This window comes from Cyanistes caeruleus, chromosome 6 (assembly GCF_971803275.1).
Source record: "Cyanistes caeruleus chromosome 6, bCyaCae1.hap1.1, whole genome shotgun sequence".
NCBI lineage: Eukaryota > Metazoa > Chordata > Aves > Passeriformes > Paridae > Cyanistes > Cyanistes caeruleus.
The window spans coordinates 57,647,814-57,666,096 of record NC_141706.1 but is presented as its reverse complement, the minus strand read 5'-3'; the positions used below and the strand labels follow the sequence as shown (position 1 = coordinate 57,666,096).

The 18,283-nt window shown below is 37.2% G+C and overlaps 1 long non-coding RNA gene across 1 annotated transcript in view; it reads left to right on the top strand.

Annotated features, from left to right (window-relative positions):
- LOC111929812 (uncharacterized) overlaps positions 1 to 18,283 on the top strand; it is a 173,179-nt gene that overhangs the window by 122,477 nt on the left and 32,419 nt on the right. Inside the window, exon 10 of the long non-coding RNA XR_015287742.1 lies at positions 10,978 to 11,216. This is a non-coding gene — a long non-coding RNA (uncharacterized LOC111929812). The remainder of the gene's footprint in view (positions 1 to 10,977; positions 11,217 to 18,283) is intronic.

Genomic DNA, 18,283 nt, shown 5'->3' with positions numbered 1-18,283 from the left:
AATCTCACACATATAGAGTGTTCCTGTTAATGTTCAAAAAACGAAATGCAGTTAAGCAAGTCAAAGGTGGCTATCGAGCTACTTGCAGAGTAATAAATAAACTATGCTACTTTGGTACAGGAAGATTATTTTACCTACAAGAAGGATAATGTGAATATTAGGATTGCTGAAGACCACTCATTCTCATTCATAAAAAAAAAAACCCAAAACCCCCTTTCATTCAATATCAAGCAGCTGAAATTGTTGACAGTAGATTCGTTTTAAGGTCAAAACAATGTATCTTTCTCCTCTCCTAGTTTTTAATGATGTCTGGGATTTCAAAAGAACCTATGGGATTTAGCAACAATTTTCCTTTAAAGGACTCTTGGATTTGAAAGTCTAACTCTTCTAGGTTCTTTCAAAAATACAAGCTGTTATTAATAAACTATCCTCCAATGCCTGTAACATTACATCAGGCTTCAGCTTTTTTTAAGTCCAGGAGACCATATGGGTAGTTTATTCTCGACCACTTCTAGGAACTTCTAGCTATCTTACCAAATATTTAATAAAATTTACTTAGGAGTGAGAGATCACTGGTAATTTGTCGTCTGTTCTAGGAATTCAGGAAAAGGGGGAGCACTCATTATTTACTGAACTGCTTTAATGAACTACTAAGCACCATAATGATAAGCTGATTTAACTGTGAAGGTGTTCTTATAAAAACATATCACATTGATTTTAATATATCTATTTCCTCATATCTAAATGTTTTGAAAGAAAAGACTTACATCATAAGTAAATGTGAGTAATTTTATAATAATATTTTCCATAAGTAACTAGGAAATCATGATAGCTTTTGGAGATATTCAAAGACATCTTCCTAATGGTAATGTGCTAATATGAAACCATTATGAAATCCTATTTTACACCCCTCGTATCATTTTTCTATGGGAAACTGCTTTTACCAGGACGTGTCTAGATTTATCATGGAAAAAAAGTGAAAGTGTTTCCAAAAAATCTATTAAATAATTTTGCAGTTAAAACATGATTGACACAGTTTCAGGACTAATTCCTCAAGTGTATGCTTTACACTTTAGAGGGACGATTCTTGAAATAGTAACCTTTCAATTAAAGGGAAAAAAAAATCCTCACATTGTTAGATTTCTTAGGTTAGGTCTCATGGACAGCAGTTGTGAATTCAGTCTCCTTCTGTATGATATTACTGTGATTGAGGCAATCATATTGTTGAGACAGGTCCTGCAAATGTTTCCTCACTGTGATTGCTACCAAATCCTAGCTGCCTGCTGCCTCCTAGAATAAACATATGGTAGGAAAGCTGCTGGTGGAAATTTTGTTTTATTTTCAGTGTAACAGGGTAACAATGGTAACAGTTGCCACTGTTCAAAGGGAAACGACTGATTCAAAACAAAACCTTAACCTGGCAACCTGTCAGAGGGAGACGAGCAGTGATGCCAGTCAAAACAGCAAAGGCTGTACTGTTCCTCCTCCCCTGGTCTTTCTCTTACTATGAAAGGCTGTATTATGTTTACAGTGTTTATTTTATCTCTGAGCCTTTTGCTGATGCAGTTCTCCAGCGAGTTTTTATAGTCAGTTCCTGCTTTTTGGTGGAATACTTGAGGAAGTTGTCAGTCTGTTCTGTCTGTTGCTGTCATGCCTGTGCTGCACTTCAGTGCCTGAAGTTTTACTGCGTGTTACACAAAGCTTCTGCCTTGTCTGGAGCATCTGCTCCAAGAAAGGGCTGGGATGTACCTGTACTGTGTTGGGAATAGGTAAGAGAAGAGAAGGAGCTGTGACAGCCAACAGCTGCAGGGTAAATTCTGGCCAAGCATCTGACAACTTCTGGCAGCATCTGGTGAGGCATCTGACAAACCCCTCTCATCCCCTCTAACGTGCTGGGTCAAATGTGGACAGAGGGAGGTTTTGGTTGGGTCAGGGTGGGACTGCACACCAGGCAGATGAGTTCTCGAGTAAGGCTGTTATAATCCAGCAGTTTGGGCTCTCAGATCCTGTACTGTGGCAGAAAGAAGACCCTGGGGCACCCCAGCTTTGAGGTGGAGAAGCAGCTGACCAATACTGTATCTCTGCAGCAACATGAAAATTAAACTTATCAATACCTCTTGTGTGGAAGGTCAGTCACCTTATGATGATACTACTTTCTGTGCATAGGTTGGATTAATGCTGTTACTTCCAGTAAGTGAAGCAGTCAGCTGCTGTCACCTGAACAGAATTCTGCACTGCAGTGTGCTCCTTATATCACTTCAGCAGTGACTATAGCCCAGAGCTGATTAAAAAGAGATGAGCATGAGTCAAATTGTCAGTAATTATCTCTTTGAAAATAAAGTCTTCCATGTTGGTAAGGGCAATAAACAAATGGATTGCCCAAAAAAGAATCACAGATACCATCTGCATTCATTGGAGCCAATAGTTCCCAAATAACCTTCTTAAGCCAGGAAGGAACCTAGCCAAAGTGCACCCAAAGGCCTGACCTTTGCCCAGCACCTCCCATACCTTGGTGACTGACTTTGGCCAGGAATGAAGCAGAGAAACATTGGCATTTCCTCTGTCAAAATATTATTCTTCCCCCATGGATGTAGACAGGCTTTTCAAAATAGATTCAATTTTTATCTGCAAAACAACAAGAAAATTTCCTCACAAGAGGAAACTTTAAAATCATCTACTCAGAAAAACAGCTTATTTGAACCAGACTATTTACAAATCCAAACAAATATGCTTGGCCAGAATACCAAGATGGAGGCAAATAAATATTTCTCCTGCAACTGCAGAGTTTTAGATTTAATATCCTTATGCCTCATTTGGTGAATTTTGGAGTTTCTTTTGCTGCTGCTGTTATCTTCTTGTCCAATGTATTTGCTTCTTAGGGGCTGACCATAAATTTGGATGGTCTGTGTAATGGAAGGGCAGGAGGAAGATGCTAGATGTAACCATAGCTGTATCAGAGAGGAAAAGAGAATTGAAAATTTAGTGTGGGGCCTCCCTGAAGTAGAAGCACAGCTTCATGTGAAACTCTCTCTGTTAAGATGTCAGGGAATCGACCACTGGTGCAAGGCTACAGTCTGTCTTTTGATAAAAACATTTCCCACTTTTCATTTCATAGACAAAGGACAGGGTCTGATATCACCTGATAATACAGGCTGAGAAAACCTTCAAGCCATTGCAGCCATACCAGTTTTTAGCAGGAAAGGAGTTGTCATGAGTATTTGATGTGGAAGACCAAGACTGTGAGTGAAAGAGGGTATTTTCTGGAGAGCCAGCATCTCCCTCCTCCTTTTCTATTGCAGTCATTTTACTTATTCCATTTTCAGCTGAAAATTTTTCTTTGGAGCAAAGTAATGCTGTGGTTACTTTCCCTACCAGCCTTCTTGTATCCACACTAGGAGGGCCTGTCTCCTTGCTATAAAGACTTTTCCTAACATCTAATCTAAGTCTTCTCTCACACATGAAGCTAATTACTTCTTGCCATCCTTTGATGGAAACAGGATATGTGATGACTTTAAAATTTTTAAAGTCAACATTGGCTGATGTTTATAATTCTGTCTTCAGTCTTCTGTTTTTTCCTGATAGGTCACATTTAATAATTTTCCCCTTGTTCTTTGTTCTCCTCAGGACTCTTTCCAGTTTACCACATCTTTCTTAAAATTGAGAGACCAAAATAGATGTAGCAGAGGCTTTACCAGTCATTAGTAGAGTGGATAATTTCCTTCCATGTTTTATGTAGAGCTTTATTTTTAATAAACACAGAATTATATTATTCTGTTTTGAAACGTTCATCTACAGTTGACTCATATTCAGTTGGTGATCCAACTTACCCACTTGTTTCTTTTCCAGACTTCCCTTTCCAATACTGTATATTTTAGTTTTTCTTTTATTGCAGAACCTTGAACTTCATAAAATTTCATCTGAGTGATTTCATTCCCCTCTCCCCACTAATTTATCAAGCTTACTTTGGATCCTCACTTTCAATTTGCTTTCAGTCTCTTCCACTTCTGTCTTTGCCCAAATTTTAGGATTATTTCTTGTTCCACCAAGTTATTAATGACTTCAAATGTTCTGAGGCCTTCTCAAGCATAATCTAATTTGAAAATGAGACATTGGCCATCACTTTTTTCCATACAGTTGTATACTTAGATTATAGCAATAATATCTAGATAATGTTCCACTAGTTCGCTTAGTGAAGAAATTAGTTTTTAGAGAATATATATATATTTCTATATTTATTTCCCTGAATTTATCCTTTCTGTTTTTTTTTTTTTTCCTGGAATATAATTATTCTAAAATATTTAAAAATTGTTCTTTGCATTTCACTCATTTGGTTTCTAAGCATTTTAAGCTTCCTGGATCAAATTCTTCAGCTGGTGGTTAATTGAGTTCAGCTATAACACAATTCGTTTTCTGGTGAATAAGACTCCTGGTTGGTGTTTGTTCTTTACACATTGACAAGCCAAGGGAACACTTTGTACAAAATGAAGTGTGTTGCTTCTAAAAGTATATGCCTGCCTGACACATTCTCTTTCCTGTGCTCTTTCAGTTAGGACTATACAGTTTTGTCTGGTTTACAATATTTTTTTTTAATTGTGTTTCTTTCATCTGATGTTTTTTGCTCCTTTCTTTTCCTTCCAGCCTAGCATTTGAACTACTTATTTTTTAAATGGCCACTGCAGATTGAAATGCTTAGATTTTCAGATTTATCAAGATAGCTTCTGGATTTTCCTTGAATATGAGTGGACTTGTCTATCTACTTATTTATTTAATTTAGTCACCTTGGATAAAATGGAGCTCATATTATATTTCACCCCTAGCATAAAGTTTCAGATTTTATTAAAGTTCCACAAATAAAGTGTAATACTGAAATATGTTTAAGAATAAAAAAATATAAAGAATTATATCTATTGCAAATTTTCATAAACATTATTTTCCCTGGCTCCACTAAAATTTCTGTATAAAGAATCATTGACTTCAATAGTGCTGGAGTATTTTCTAGTTATGTAGATAGATACATCTAGTAATTTTTGTGGTGATTTTGTAGAGCAAGGTTTTACTGTGTAAGAGTTCGAATAATGGGATATGACTGTTAATATAAATACAATAATGCACAGATAACATAATGCATAATATTTTTTCAGGTCCTAATTTTAATGAAGCTTTTCTGAAGCACTGATAAATACTTCCACAGTGCTTATATTACTAACTCAGTGCAAATACTCTTGGACTTTTGACATTGCTCTCTGTTGGGTGACTTTTATTTTCAATATTACGTCTTCTTCAAATAAGATTTAATGAGAAGAAGCTTTACACTACAGTGAGAACAAAGCCTATGTCTAGGATATGTTCTGTTTTTTGCTGAACACTGGCTTTTAAGAAATTCTGCCTTTTATTAATGATAATAGTCTTCCTCAGGGGGCACCAGTACTGTCTGAGATCTTTGCTGGTGACATGGACAGTGGTGTTGAGGGCACCCTCCACGAGTCTGAAGATGACATGAAGCTGTGTGGTGCAGTTGACATGTTGGAGGAAGGGGTTTCATCTCTCTTGTGAAGACAGGCTGACAGAGTTGGGGATGTTTAGCCTGGAGAAGAGAAGGCTCCGGGAAGAACTTTTTGTACCTTCCAGTACCTAAAGGGGCTGTAAGAAAACAGGAGAGGGACTTTACAATGGCATGGAGCGATAAGACAACAGGGAATGACGTCAAACATGCTAAAAAGAGTAGATGTGAGATGTTTAGATAGGTAGAAATTCTCTGCTGTGAAGATGGTGAGGCACTGGTATCCAGAGAAGCTGTGGCTGCCCCATCCCTGGTGGTGTTGAAGCCCAGGCTGGATGGGGCTTTGAGCAACCTGGTCTAGTGTAAGATGTTGGAACTACGTGATCTTTAAGGTCCTTTCTAATCCAAACCATTCTGTGATTCTATGATAGTATATGATATGAAATAAAAGTAAGTCAGTTAGTTGAAAGTAAGCTGTTGCAGCAGACATTAAAAATCATGAATCATGATTAAAAATCATTGGTCTCGCTATCAATTTGTTTGTCCCAACAATATATTATTATTTGGTTTTAATTGCATTTTGCTTTCTAATGTTTTAAAAAAAAACATATTCTCAATTTTGTAAAGCTTGTTTTTCAGTTGTGAAAAGTCCAGATTTAGTTATTTCATTTGAAATGAAATTTCCTATTCTTTAGGATTCTTAAGACCTGGAGATTGAAGGGAAAAATGAAATCTTTGTAAACTATTCAATAATTTCTTCAATTATCATCTTATTTTCAGGCTCCTGGTAGGAAATACTTGTATTTTCTGAAATGAATACCTGTTTAATCTCTGTGTTTTAGTTTTGTGTGTGCCACATAGTTTGGATTTGATTCTGAACAGTCATTATGTCTCGAGTATAAAGAAAGTCTGGGCAAAATGAAACTAATCACATTTATGAATTATAACAAATATTTCACAAAGAATAAGGGATTAGGGCTCACTTCTGTTTAAGATATCATAGAATTCTAATGTCACATTGTTTAAAACATTATTCTTGTTTCAATATTTACTATTTATTGAGCTGATTGAAATCTCTGTTTCCCAGCAAAATAGTTTCATGTAAAGTCTATTGTAGGTTTTGTAGGTTATCTGTACTGATGAACCCAATTCACTAGATGTACTGGAATGGGACAAAATAATTTGAAGAACTAATATTAAGTGTTTCTTTGTGTCATAGTCTCTAAAGTAACAGAGTCTCAGACTGCAATCCAAATTAAAGGCTCCTACTTTCTTCCAAAATTTCAGATCAGTATTCAAAAATGTTGTGCCTATAATATTTATACTCTCTAATAACTATCTTTTTCTTCAAAAACTTATAATACCCTTTTCTTTCCAGAACAGCCTATTATTTTACTGGTGTCATATAACTTATTTTTTAAGCTACCTTATTTGTTTTTATTTGAAGATTTGTAGGTTCAGTGGTTTCTTCAGACTACATTTATTTTCTTTGATATGTGACTTTATCCTAATGATAGCCTCTGTGCTGAAGTCCTGTTTGACTAAGTGATTTTGCTGAAACTGTGAGCTAAAATCAGAGAAGGTTTCTTCCCAAGCCATAATTCTAGTAATTGAATCTGTTTGTGTGATATGTATTGGCAGAACAGAATGACTAATCTTGCAATGAATAATTTATTTGATAAATGTAGATTCTCACTTTACTTCACTACATTTTAAGAACAAAGCAGATATTTTGAATTATTCATTATTCAGATTTAACGAATTTTATAATTAAAAAAAGATTGTTATTGATAATTTCCCTGGGAGTATTGATTCAGATAAATTTGAAACTCAAGTGCAACTCTAAGTGTTTAATTTCTGGTGCATGTTAAAGACGGCTTCTGCTACAAAATTGGATAAATTTTTGAGTGCCTGGCACCATTGTTCATCATGAAGTTTTAAAATATTTTTTCTGTGAATACTTGTACATCAGTTTAGAAGCTCACTTATATGCAGAATTTGTACCATATGACTTCTTGAGCATTTGTGGAAAGCGCATATAAACAATATTTGAGCATATTCAAGGTGTATTTGTTTATAAATACATGGGAAGGGAAACAAACTATTAATTCTACATTATTTTGGCTGACCTTATACAAATTATTATAATTTGTAGCTGCATTCTGTTGTAATTCGGATCTGCCCACTTCAGTGGAGGAAGGCTTTGCACCAAGTGCAGAGCTGGGTGACAATGTGGAAACATCAGCCACAGCTTTCTACTCCTCCAGCTGAGCCTTTTGGCTCTGGTTCTTCTCCTGAGTCTGCCTGCTTTGTGCTGCATCAGTGAAAACTCTGAGGGTTCCTCCATGTGAGGCATCCCTGTAACAGGGATGTGCTTCTCCTTGCATGGTCTACAGCTTAAGGAGATTAATCAATAATCTCCCTCACCCTGAAATTGGGCAGCAGTTTATTGGAAGGATTTGTCTCCCAGGATGACAAATTAAAATTACATCTCTGCTTCCATCTTTTTTGCCTGTAGTTTACCAGAAGAAGGTGTGAGGATTTAAGGTCATGACAGAATCTTCCAGGAAGACAATGGGGTGTGAAGTTTTGGCCTCAGGAGTTTGTTTGCTGTAATTAGATTGGTGTGAGAATTTTTGTTCCTGCAGTGCTTGTTTTCTGAAGGGAACTCTGTATATAGCAGATAAAAACAAATGTTCTTAAAATAAGAATTCCTATCTGGAAAAGTTCAAAATGCAATTCAGTCATCAGCTATTCAAATGCAGGTCAAATGAAAACCTATTCAGAACTTTGTGGATAGAAAAGAATAAGTGCAGGGACTCTAAAATGTTATGCTAGAAATAATATTCCTGAAGAAAAGGAGACTTGGTTTCCATCTAAACACACAATAGATGCTGCACATATTTTTAGTATTTGTGGGAACATCAGGACTACTTTCAACAAAAAAGTTAATGCAATTTTGTGGCTCATTTTAGGTTTATTTAGTTTGAGACAGACATACTGATGCTCAGTGAAAACTTCAGTACTAAAAAGGGTAAATAATCAAATATGTTTTGTGGTAAATTTTTTAAGAATTTCATCTGAGTTCTTGAGACCTCACCTCAAATCAACTCTTAGTATTGTTAGTATCCTGATAAAAATGTGTTTTCAATCTCCAGCATTCCAAGTTTGTAAGTAAATAATTCTGTCCTTGAACCAGAGTGTGGGTTAATTACTAGCTGGACATTGCTCCTCTTGACCAGAGAATATGAAAGTTTTTAACAAAGGGAATATTCATTAATCTTGTGATATGTTTTTTTTGGAAGACAGATATGTATTTCTGAGGGGAAAGAAACACTTACAAGGTTTAAACAAAGGGCCAAATTTTCTGTAAACTTGTATATCACATGTTTCCCAAACAAGATGATATAATAGCTGTGTGTCCTTGTAATGTCAAGTGCAATGTCTGGCTACTATGAAGCAGACTATTTATTTTGAGATATTAAAAGATTAAATATGTATTATGAGGCCAAATCAGACAGTCCTGTTTTAACAAGACACTTGAAAAAATCAATTGCTAACAGTCTGAAGAAAATGATTTAAAGAAAGACAATGAAAATATGTAATAAAGTAGACAGACTTACATCATTGATGGGCTGTGTAATTAAAATCAGTGGCTTCTCTACCAGCAAGTTTAATCAGCTTAGGAGGTGGGTGGATAAAACCAGATATATATATATGGATACTTTTATTAGAGTTTCCTACTTTTAAAAAAAATTACTTAGTGTGTTTTGGTGATGTTACTTCAGCATTAGGTGGAGCAATGTCCATGTAGCTCTGGCTTGCTTGCAAATGAGGAATGTTGCTCCAGAATGTTGCTGTCTCTGAGGGAAAGCCCTGGCTCTTCTTTGACTTGTTTTATTATTTAGTTCATATGAGTGTTATGGTGTTTGTGTATAAAATGTGTGTCCTTTCAATCCTCAGAGTATCTGAATCTGTTAAAGGTTTTAGCTGGCAAGTTTGGTTCAAAACCTTTAATTTTAGATGCCTGCTTTGGTTGTAGGAGTCCTTGGAGCAGTTTCTCTTATCAACAAATTCTTATCAACAAATTTGTGAATGCTTCACAAATGCTAAGGAACTTTTGAGTTGTGGACTAATCTGAATTTTTACACTGTTCATTTTTCAACGGGGTAAAAATAGATAATTTTCCTGTGTAATGGCAAACCCCACTTTTCATTTGAATTTAAAGGGCAGAAATTCTGTCTGACATAGAATATTTAGAAATATGCAAAATCTTTTCTGAACAGCTGTAAAGCTTTGGATCAGATGAGTTCTAGAACATCACAGGTTGAAGAAATCTAAGAAAAAAAAAAAGATGGAAATTATCAGGACTACTAAAGACTCTAGATCTTAAAAGCTAAAATTATGAGAAAGAAAAAATATCACACAATGGGAAAGAATAGAAACAAAGGGCTATTTAGTAAAGGAGGACTTAATTAATGAGTTTTCCACTGATTTATTTAGAAGGGCTGTGCTTTACACACCTTAACAACGGTGTTTGCCATAGAAGTATTTTTGTGCATGATTGTGTAAGCAGTACAATAAATATTTGGTCATTATGAGTAGAGCATCATTATGAGTAAGAGCAGAGTTCAGGGCCATGGGTGAACAGCGTGAGGGCACGAGTGTTTGTGAATCCATCAACTACTCACAGTAACCAAGCCCACAAACCCTTGTCTTTAAAGCTACTGCCAGGTAATGCTGAACTACTGGGAGCAAATGCTTGAAATGAATTTCTTGCTGCCATCTTGTGTCTAAAGGCTAAATGGCAAGGAAATTTCTGGAGTTCCAAGTACTGATTTTACATTCAGCATCAGGTTGTTCCTCGTATTTCTCCTAATGCCAAAGCATAGACAAAGCCTAATCCTAAAATGAAATTTTTCAATGTTTGCTCTTAGGAAGAATGGGGAAGTGCAATTTAGCTTATGCAAGAGATTCTCTGAATTTTTGGTGAGAAATATTAACTAGAGTGGCAGCTCAGGTGTTAAAAGTTGCTTTCCCCAAATGTAGTCCCAGCAGAACAGAGTTATAAGGGGCCAGAGGAAATGATTATTAATATTACTTCCATGATACACAGGGTGGAGCCTATGTTTGCAATATTTTGTTGTGCTCCAGAAAGACTCCAAAGGGCTATTACCCTGTTATATTTAAAATCTAAAAGAAGAACATTGTAGACTACAATAGGGTGCTTTCCAAGTGTATCCACGAAACTTGAAGATGAAGATGACATTACCTGTTAAATAATTTTTTATTATTCCCTCCCATGTTTTTTTCTTCAACTATTCTTGCTCATGAACCTTTGCTTCCCTGTGCTCCCTTTCTTATACCCCATCCAAACTGTAACTGCAAGTCCCATCTAAACTTTAACTCTTTGCCTTCTCAGCTGGACTGGAGCTTTTGGCTGATGTGAAGGGCTGTTCCTCTGTGCTTCTTTACAGGAAAGCAGTGTCATTTCCATTTGTTTGCTAGAAGGCCAGCTGTGAGAGACAACTGTGGCAGTTTTGGAGGCAGGAGTGCCTACAGGAACTGCTGACTGCAATGATGATGAACCCACCCCTTTCACTGCAACAGCTTTATTGCAAACATCTGAGGAGACTCTGCCCGTATTTACCGTGTAATGGATGGAGACAGTGGTAGCAAGAAATTATTGAAGACAATGCAAAATCAGTTCACCTGGGTAAGTGGGTTGTTGGGAAGATGCTTTCCAAAGCAGAGGAAAAGGATGATCTTGCACTGAAAACAGCACCCCCTGTGCTCCTTAGTTCATGCTAAACTCATCATCTAGATCATTTAGTTCTTTAGCAAATGCTTGAATTTCTTTCCAAGCCATACCTGCCCCATCATGAGATTTTTGGCCAAAAATGTATGATGACCATGTCCTTTTGGGTAATTTTTTTGAAGATCCATATTTTCCATGTTGTCTGCACACCCAAGCACCCTCAGTCCTTTTCCAGTTGAAACAGTTCCTCATAAGAAATTGGTCCACCTCTTCCTACTCCCTGTCAAATGAGGTAAACATCTTGGGCATTCTTGGTGTGAAAAAAAATTCAATTACATTAAAAGTAAAGACAGTCAATGAAACTTAAATTTTTTGGCTTAAATCAGTGATGACTGAGGTCTGTAGACTTTAATGAATTTCTTTCTGCAGAGATGAGAGCTGGAATTATATAAGTGCAAAAAATATCTCTTCATTCTGTAGGCTCTGGAAATACTGTTGGCGTAAACTACTGGAACAAACTACCCAGAAGTGAATTCTTTCTCTCTTGACATTTCTAAATAAGACTAAATGCCTTTATGGAAGATATATTTTGTCCAAACAGAAATTATATGGCTCAGTGCAAAAGTACCTGGATGAAACTGTGGCCTCTGTTATACAATCAGATGTCTTTTTGGATCTCAGATCTAGTGATCTTCAAGGTTTTCTTTGTCTTACTTTTTGCAGACTCATGTTGTTGGTTATATTTCCTGATTTTTAGCTAAGACTGTAGACTTCTGGGGAGCCAAAGTCTTTCTGGAAAATTGCCTACAGAAGGACTGTAGGGAAGCTAGTAAGTGGTTGAGGGCTACTGTCCCACTGACAGTAATTCTGAATAGTTATTGATATATTGAGCAACTGAAATAAAAAGTCATTCTCAAAAGAATATGGAATTTACTCTAACATGCTTAAGACATATGAAATATATACATAAAACGTGTGACAAAGCAGATAATGTTTATTAGACATGGACTTTTATTAGGGTTCAGTGCTGACTTGGTTTAAGGTGATATTCAGGTTCTACTTCTCAAAAGCTATTTGTGCTTTTAAATTTTTAAATTTAAATTTAAATTTATTTGCAGCTTCAATCACACATTGCAGAGTCAGGTAATATTTGATTCTGAATTTATAACATATCCTTACAATTCTGAACTTTGGACATTTGCATATTTTTTGGAGCAGAAAGCTGGCATAGAATAAAACAATCTCCTGAAAGAAATGTCTGGATTTGAAATCCATTCTCAAACTGGATCAGTTTAGCATTGGCCAGTGGCCACTGGCAATTAATCTTCTGACGAAACAGTGATAGAGCGGTTCCTTTCCTTGGGTTAAATAACTCAAACCAAGATTTGGGATCAGTCCTTGGTGCAAAAGTATCAATCTGTGAATAGAGTTGGCCACATTTCTACGAGGAGATATTTTGACAAATACAGTATTGTGTGCAGATCTAAATAGAGTCTGAGGGGAAGAGCAGAATTCACATTTTGGCTGACCTTAAGGAACGAATTTATGTCACTCAGGATACAGATAACTTAATGCTCCAGAAATGCACTTGCTAGGGATGCACTTTCTGATGAAAGATTGTCATGAGGTACAAATAGAGACAGCTAGATGCCCTAGAGCATGTATTCTTCACTGATACAATTTCAGCATAGGGAGGTAAACACTTTGCCAATGTAATGCTTAGATGTGTCCTCTGTCATAATAGAGTACAAAATCCTAAACTGTTGTGCTGAACTGTGGGGGCTGTTATTATTACATTTTAATGTATTTAAGAAAAGAACCCTCAATGACCTAAGAGGAACTGTAATATGCTAAACTGTTTTTTACTGTTTTTAAAAGCAGTACTTAATAAAAGTGCTTTCCATACAAACTGAAATCCATGACAACTCACAAGGCTTTTAGCAACATTATGACTGACATATAATAGCAATAATAATAGTTCCTGTATCGTCCTTATGCGTGTTGTGTATGTTTTGATTTCCTGATACTGTTTTTCAGGATAAAATCTAGAATGTATTTCTTCATTTCAGAAATGAAGGAATACTCTTTATATCACCTCCTTGATTTTATACAAGCTCATTCTTATTATTTACAGAAAAATTACCTATAAAGAAGTACAGACTAAAAAGTTTGGGATTAATTTTTACTAGCAAGGAATCTTCTTGCTGCAGGTTCCAGCTTTAATCCAGTCTAGGCCAGTAGTGAAAGTCTTTCAGAGCTGGTAAGAAATGTTTTAGAGCTGATAAAACAACATCATGTTTGTGTTGATGGAACCACGATTACCCTGCAGTGAGGGTGACCTTTTCTAATCTCCTGTTCCTGATCTGAGCTGGGGTCACTTGACCACATCCCAGTATTTGGTTCTTACCAAATGGTTAACTCCTGATATCCAGGTTGCACTCAGTTAGATGGCAATCACTATTCCCCCTGCCAGCATCTGCATGACATCACAATTTGCAGGCTTGTTAGCAGCCTCATTTCTAGTCCATATACAAGTAGACTATCAATCATTTTCTTCTGTATTTCCATTCAGCTGGACTTTAACTTCTTTAAGTATTCCTCTTTTCCATCTTGGATGAGATACAGTGTGGTGTTACAGTGCTGATTTTTTTCATGTGCACAAGGCAGGCAGGAGTGAGAAAGCCCTTGAATATTGTCCAGCCTGCTAGGAGAGGATGGACTGATCCATCTTTAGTATTGGGAGCTGCTCTGGAATTCCATCTTCTGGCCCAGTCAAGCCTCTTGCAAGGGTAAATGTCCCCATCTTGCCTGCCTATGATTTCTTCTCTCTCTTCCCTTCCCTTATGTGTGCAGATGGCTCTATCTGGAGTGTGTATCTACATTAGTGACACATTAATTAATAAGTGTGTAATGTGGTTTTCCTCAGTGCTGTAGTTAGGGAACACAGAAGGATCACTTGTATGTCTGTCCTTCCACAGTGCTGCAGAAAGTCCTATGCTGTTCTTCAGATAATGGACTGGCAAAACAACTGGAAAAACACTTCTTTAACAGAATTGATTCTCAAATATAGTTTTGAAGTCCTTGTCTCCCCTTAGACTTCCCCTTAAAGAGAAATCCTTTGCTTTGTTAGTGTGAGAGACCCATTTAATAATATGTCACTGGAAATAAACATTGTGTGTTTTATTGGTGTTTCTATACATTGAACATTGAACTGTGAGGGAGGTGAGGTCACACATTGAATATGCAAAGCAACAATTGACAATGTAATATACAGCATTTGCTTGGTGTCCAGCCAAGGATTTGCAATGCTTTTAAAATGGTGAAGTACATAGCAAATATTTGATGTGCCAAACCACAGAAGATGGTTGATGGTGCTTATGGAGTAAGCATACTTACTCTGTTAGTAGTCCCTGTAGTGTATTTACTATACTGTACATTTTGCACATGCTATTTATTATACTGCTTGTTTGTAGTCTTTTTTTTCCCCATAGTGTATTATCATGAACAGAGACCCACTGAGAGAGTTTTACTTATTGTGCAATAGGAATTGGGCTTCTTGCTGTCTGCTTCTTCCATAAAATCATTTTCAGGAATGGGCAATGCTGAAGTATTTTATTATAGTATAGAAGAGTGTGGTGGAAGCAAAATTAGATGTAACAATATCAAAAAACCCCAAACAGCCCAAACACAAAACCAAGAGTAACACCCCAAACAAAAAGAGAATTATAGTCTTCAGGGAAAGGGAAAAAATCAGGGAAAGCTGATGTTTTAAGCATCTTTTTTTCTCCATAAATTATCTTCCTTATTTCTCCATTCATTTTTCACATCCCATCCCATTCCCACATTTCCTTTGTACTGACTTTTCTCATCCTGACATGTCTGTAATAGTTGAGTCTTCTGCTGCAATGAAGATGTGATCTGGCTAGTTGTGAACTCCCCCAGTCACTTGCCATGAGCAATGCAACTGCCAGAACCCAGCATATGCTGGACACCCTGAAGGTGGGAATGCAGCTGCTGTGCTTCTAATAATGTCTGCACTGGATGTCTACATCCCAATGGTGTGAAAACATCTGAAAGCTTCCAGGGGGGCTGCCAGTGTGCTTTGTTGTCCAAATTTGTCAGATCCTTGGGACAAGAGGTGACTTGGCATTTGTTCTGTCAGTGGCCAGACACCCTGGAGCAGGACTGAATGCTTGCCATATAAATCTGATCTTCCATTTAAAAACTCCTGAATTTTGCATTTCTTTTTTTTCCTGTAATTTATCCTGAATGATCCCTTGAGTTCTGTTCTGTTTTCACTTGCACTGGTAGACCTAAGCAAATCAGTTGTATTCTTTTACAGGGGAGCTAATGTGTTTTTAAATGTTACCCTTAAAACCACTTAAAAAAAAAAAAAAAAAGTAGTTTTTCTGGTGTTGCCTGATTTGAATTATTACAGAAATATCAAAGACCTATGGGTTAGTTTTCAGTACAAAAAAAGCCTACAGGACTGAGACTTCTGTTCTTCAAGATCTTAGGCAACTACTTACCTTTAAGCTTGTGAGTGTCCCATTTGAAGGTGGAACCCTTACTTAATGTTAATCACGTGTTTAAGAGTTTGTTAGGCTGAAGTTTGCAACTTCCTTCTCCTCTACGGTGCTGGTCTCCTCTACCAACCTACCTCTGTGTGTTTGGTAGGCAACTTTAAGCAATGCACCTTAATTCTGTTTATACCAGCTGTGGAACCATTTCCCTGTGTTTGTGGAAATCCAATTTGGCATTTTCAAAAATGTCTGGGCCAAGTTCAAACCTCAGTGTTTGGATATAGGGTGATTGTAGACACATGTCTTGTCAGTTCCCTAGTTTTGTTATTTTTTAAAATGTATTTGATTCTGCACTGCTCTTATATAATGAAAACAAAACTTTCATTAGTCTGGTTTGGGAGGGACTGCGGTTGAAGATGGGAAAGAGAAAAGGATCATGGAGAGGGAGGAAGGAAAGGTTGAGGGAAGACAAACAACCAATGGTGCTACAGCCAGTGAGGGCAAAACACCTGGAAAAAATATTTCAGAGATTGTTCAAGGGCTGGGTCCCTCCTGCTCCCTTGGAGAAGTGGGCTGGTGCTGCAGATGTGTTTCTGAGTCTGGGCTGGGTTACCTTTCTGCCTGTGCATGAGGCATGCAGAGAAAGGGGCTTTGGAAGCCTGAGAATCCTAGAGTTTTATCTTTTAAAGGCTCCTGTCCTCTCATTCTTGCAACTTCCCAGTGGTCAGAAGAGGATACCAAGTCTCTGCTGTAGAGACTTGCAGGCTCCTCTATTTTTCAGGGAGAGGGAACAAGGGAGATAGAAGGATCAAACTGAATGGAGAATAGTAGTATGTTCAAGACTGCATTTTAGATTAAAATTATTTCATTTTGATACTAAGTTTTTTATAGATTTGATGGCACCATGGGATCTGATCAATAAATAGCCAGGGGTGAGCAAAGCCTGTGCATATTTATCTTTGCTAAGGATGTATTTCACAAGTCAGAACTGAAACACTGAGTAATTACAATACCTGGATCTTAGCCAGACAGTCTTGGCCAGAGTGGCTGACCAGTCACATCTGTTCTGTGCTTTCTCCTCAAGACCTCTTCTCAGGTTAGGAGAAGTAATAAACTTAAACCAAAATGGATTATTTATGGTCATATGCAGAGCATGAAAGGAAAGTAGGTTGAAGTTTTCCTGAGCCTAGAGACAGAGAAACTAAACTGTAGGTAAAATCCCTCTCTCTGAAGATGAAGGGCAAGATTCTCAATTGATGTACATCTCTGCAACTTGGCATCAGTGAAGCTATGTTGATTTACACCAGCTGAAAAATCTGGAAGGGAACAATGCACTTTTTGTTTAATTTTTATGTGATCGTCAGACAATCCGTCACATTCAGATGGAGAGGAATAACATTTGGTAGATGTTTAGTCTTGATTTTTTTTTTCTGAAATGGGAAGTGAATGAAATGAAGACAGAATAAGGCATTTTTATTATTTGAGTTAGCTGAACAGTCTAAAAATATTGAATTAAAAGAAATTTGTCAAATAAAGTATTTGACATCACGACAAAATACAGTTAAATTAATTATTTCTTATAAGAATTGTTAATAAGAATTTAGAGAAATCGTTTTTCCTGGGCATGACAAGATTTGCAAAGAGCTGGCTGTTTGAAACCATCTGGCTAATCCATCTCTTTCGCAGCATATGTTATATAGCCCCTGCCCCTGTTGCATCTTTATTGTCCACTGGCATCACTCAGTACTGAATGCCTCAGAGGACCTAAGGTACAAGGAGTATCAGTTCTGTTTTAGGGACTGGAATGAAATTTGGGCTGGTGTCTGTCTCTACCTGCTGAGTTCATTTTGCTGCAGTGGTGGAAGTCATGTCCATATTGCTGAGGACCCTTTGCCAACAGCTTGCCCTGAAGGGAGGGTGCTACAGTGGTGCTTTACTCAGAGGCAGGGGCACTGTGCCAGAGCAGAAATGATTTATGGAGTAAGGTCCCTGCTCACCCAAAGGAACAAGTGATTGTAAGTGGCTGCTTTCTATTTCTGCCTAAGCCTGTTGTCAAAGGTGGTAGGGACGAACAGGCAATGCCAAACTGCTCTCTGTGTCCTGTGCAGGCAATGTTTGACAGCACAGGAGACCAGCACTGAAGACCTGGCAGACTTTTTGTCCATAACTGGATGTGCAGCAGTTTTGGCACAGACCAGGAAATCGCTGGTGCAGCAAAAGTTTTGATGCAGGTCATTTCCCCATTTAATTGAATTGAAACTCTGGGATTTCCCATTTGGGACTTGTTCTGCTGCTGGGGAATACATATATTAAATTACCGTTATTCCAACCTGACACTAGGTTACAGTCCAACCTCTATTATCTTTAAAAAACCAGATTTTTAGGGTGCTGCAGTTTAATATGAGAAAACTATTCCTAATCTATTATTCTTAAGGCTTCCAGCCAAGCTGTGCAAATCACCCTTGTAGTCAATGGCAAACAGTAGTGTGGGAAATGTGCTTC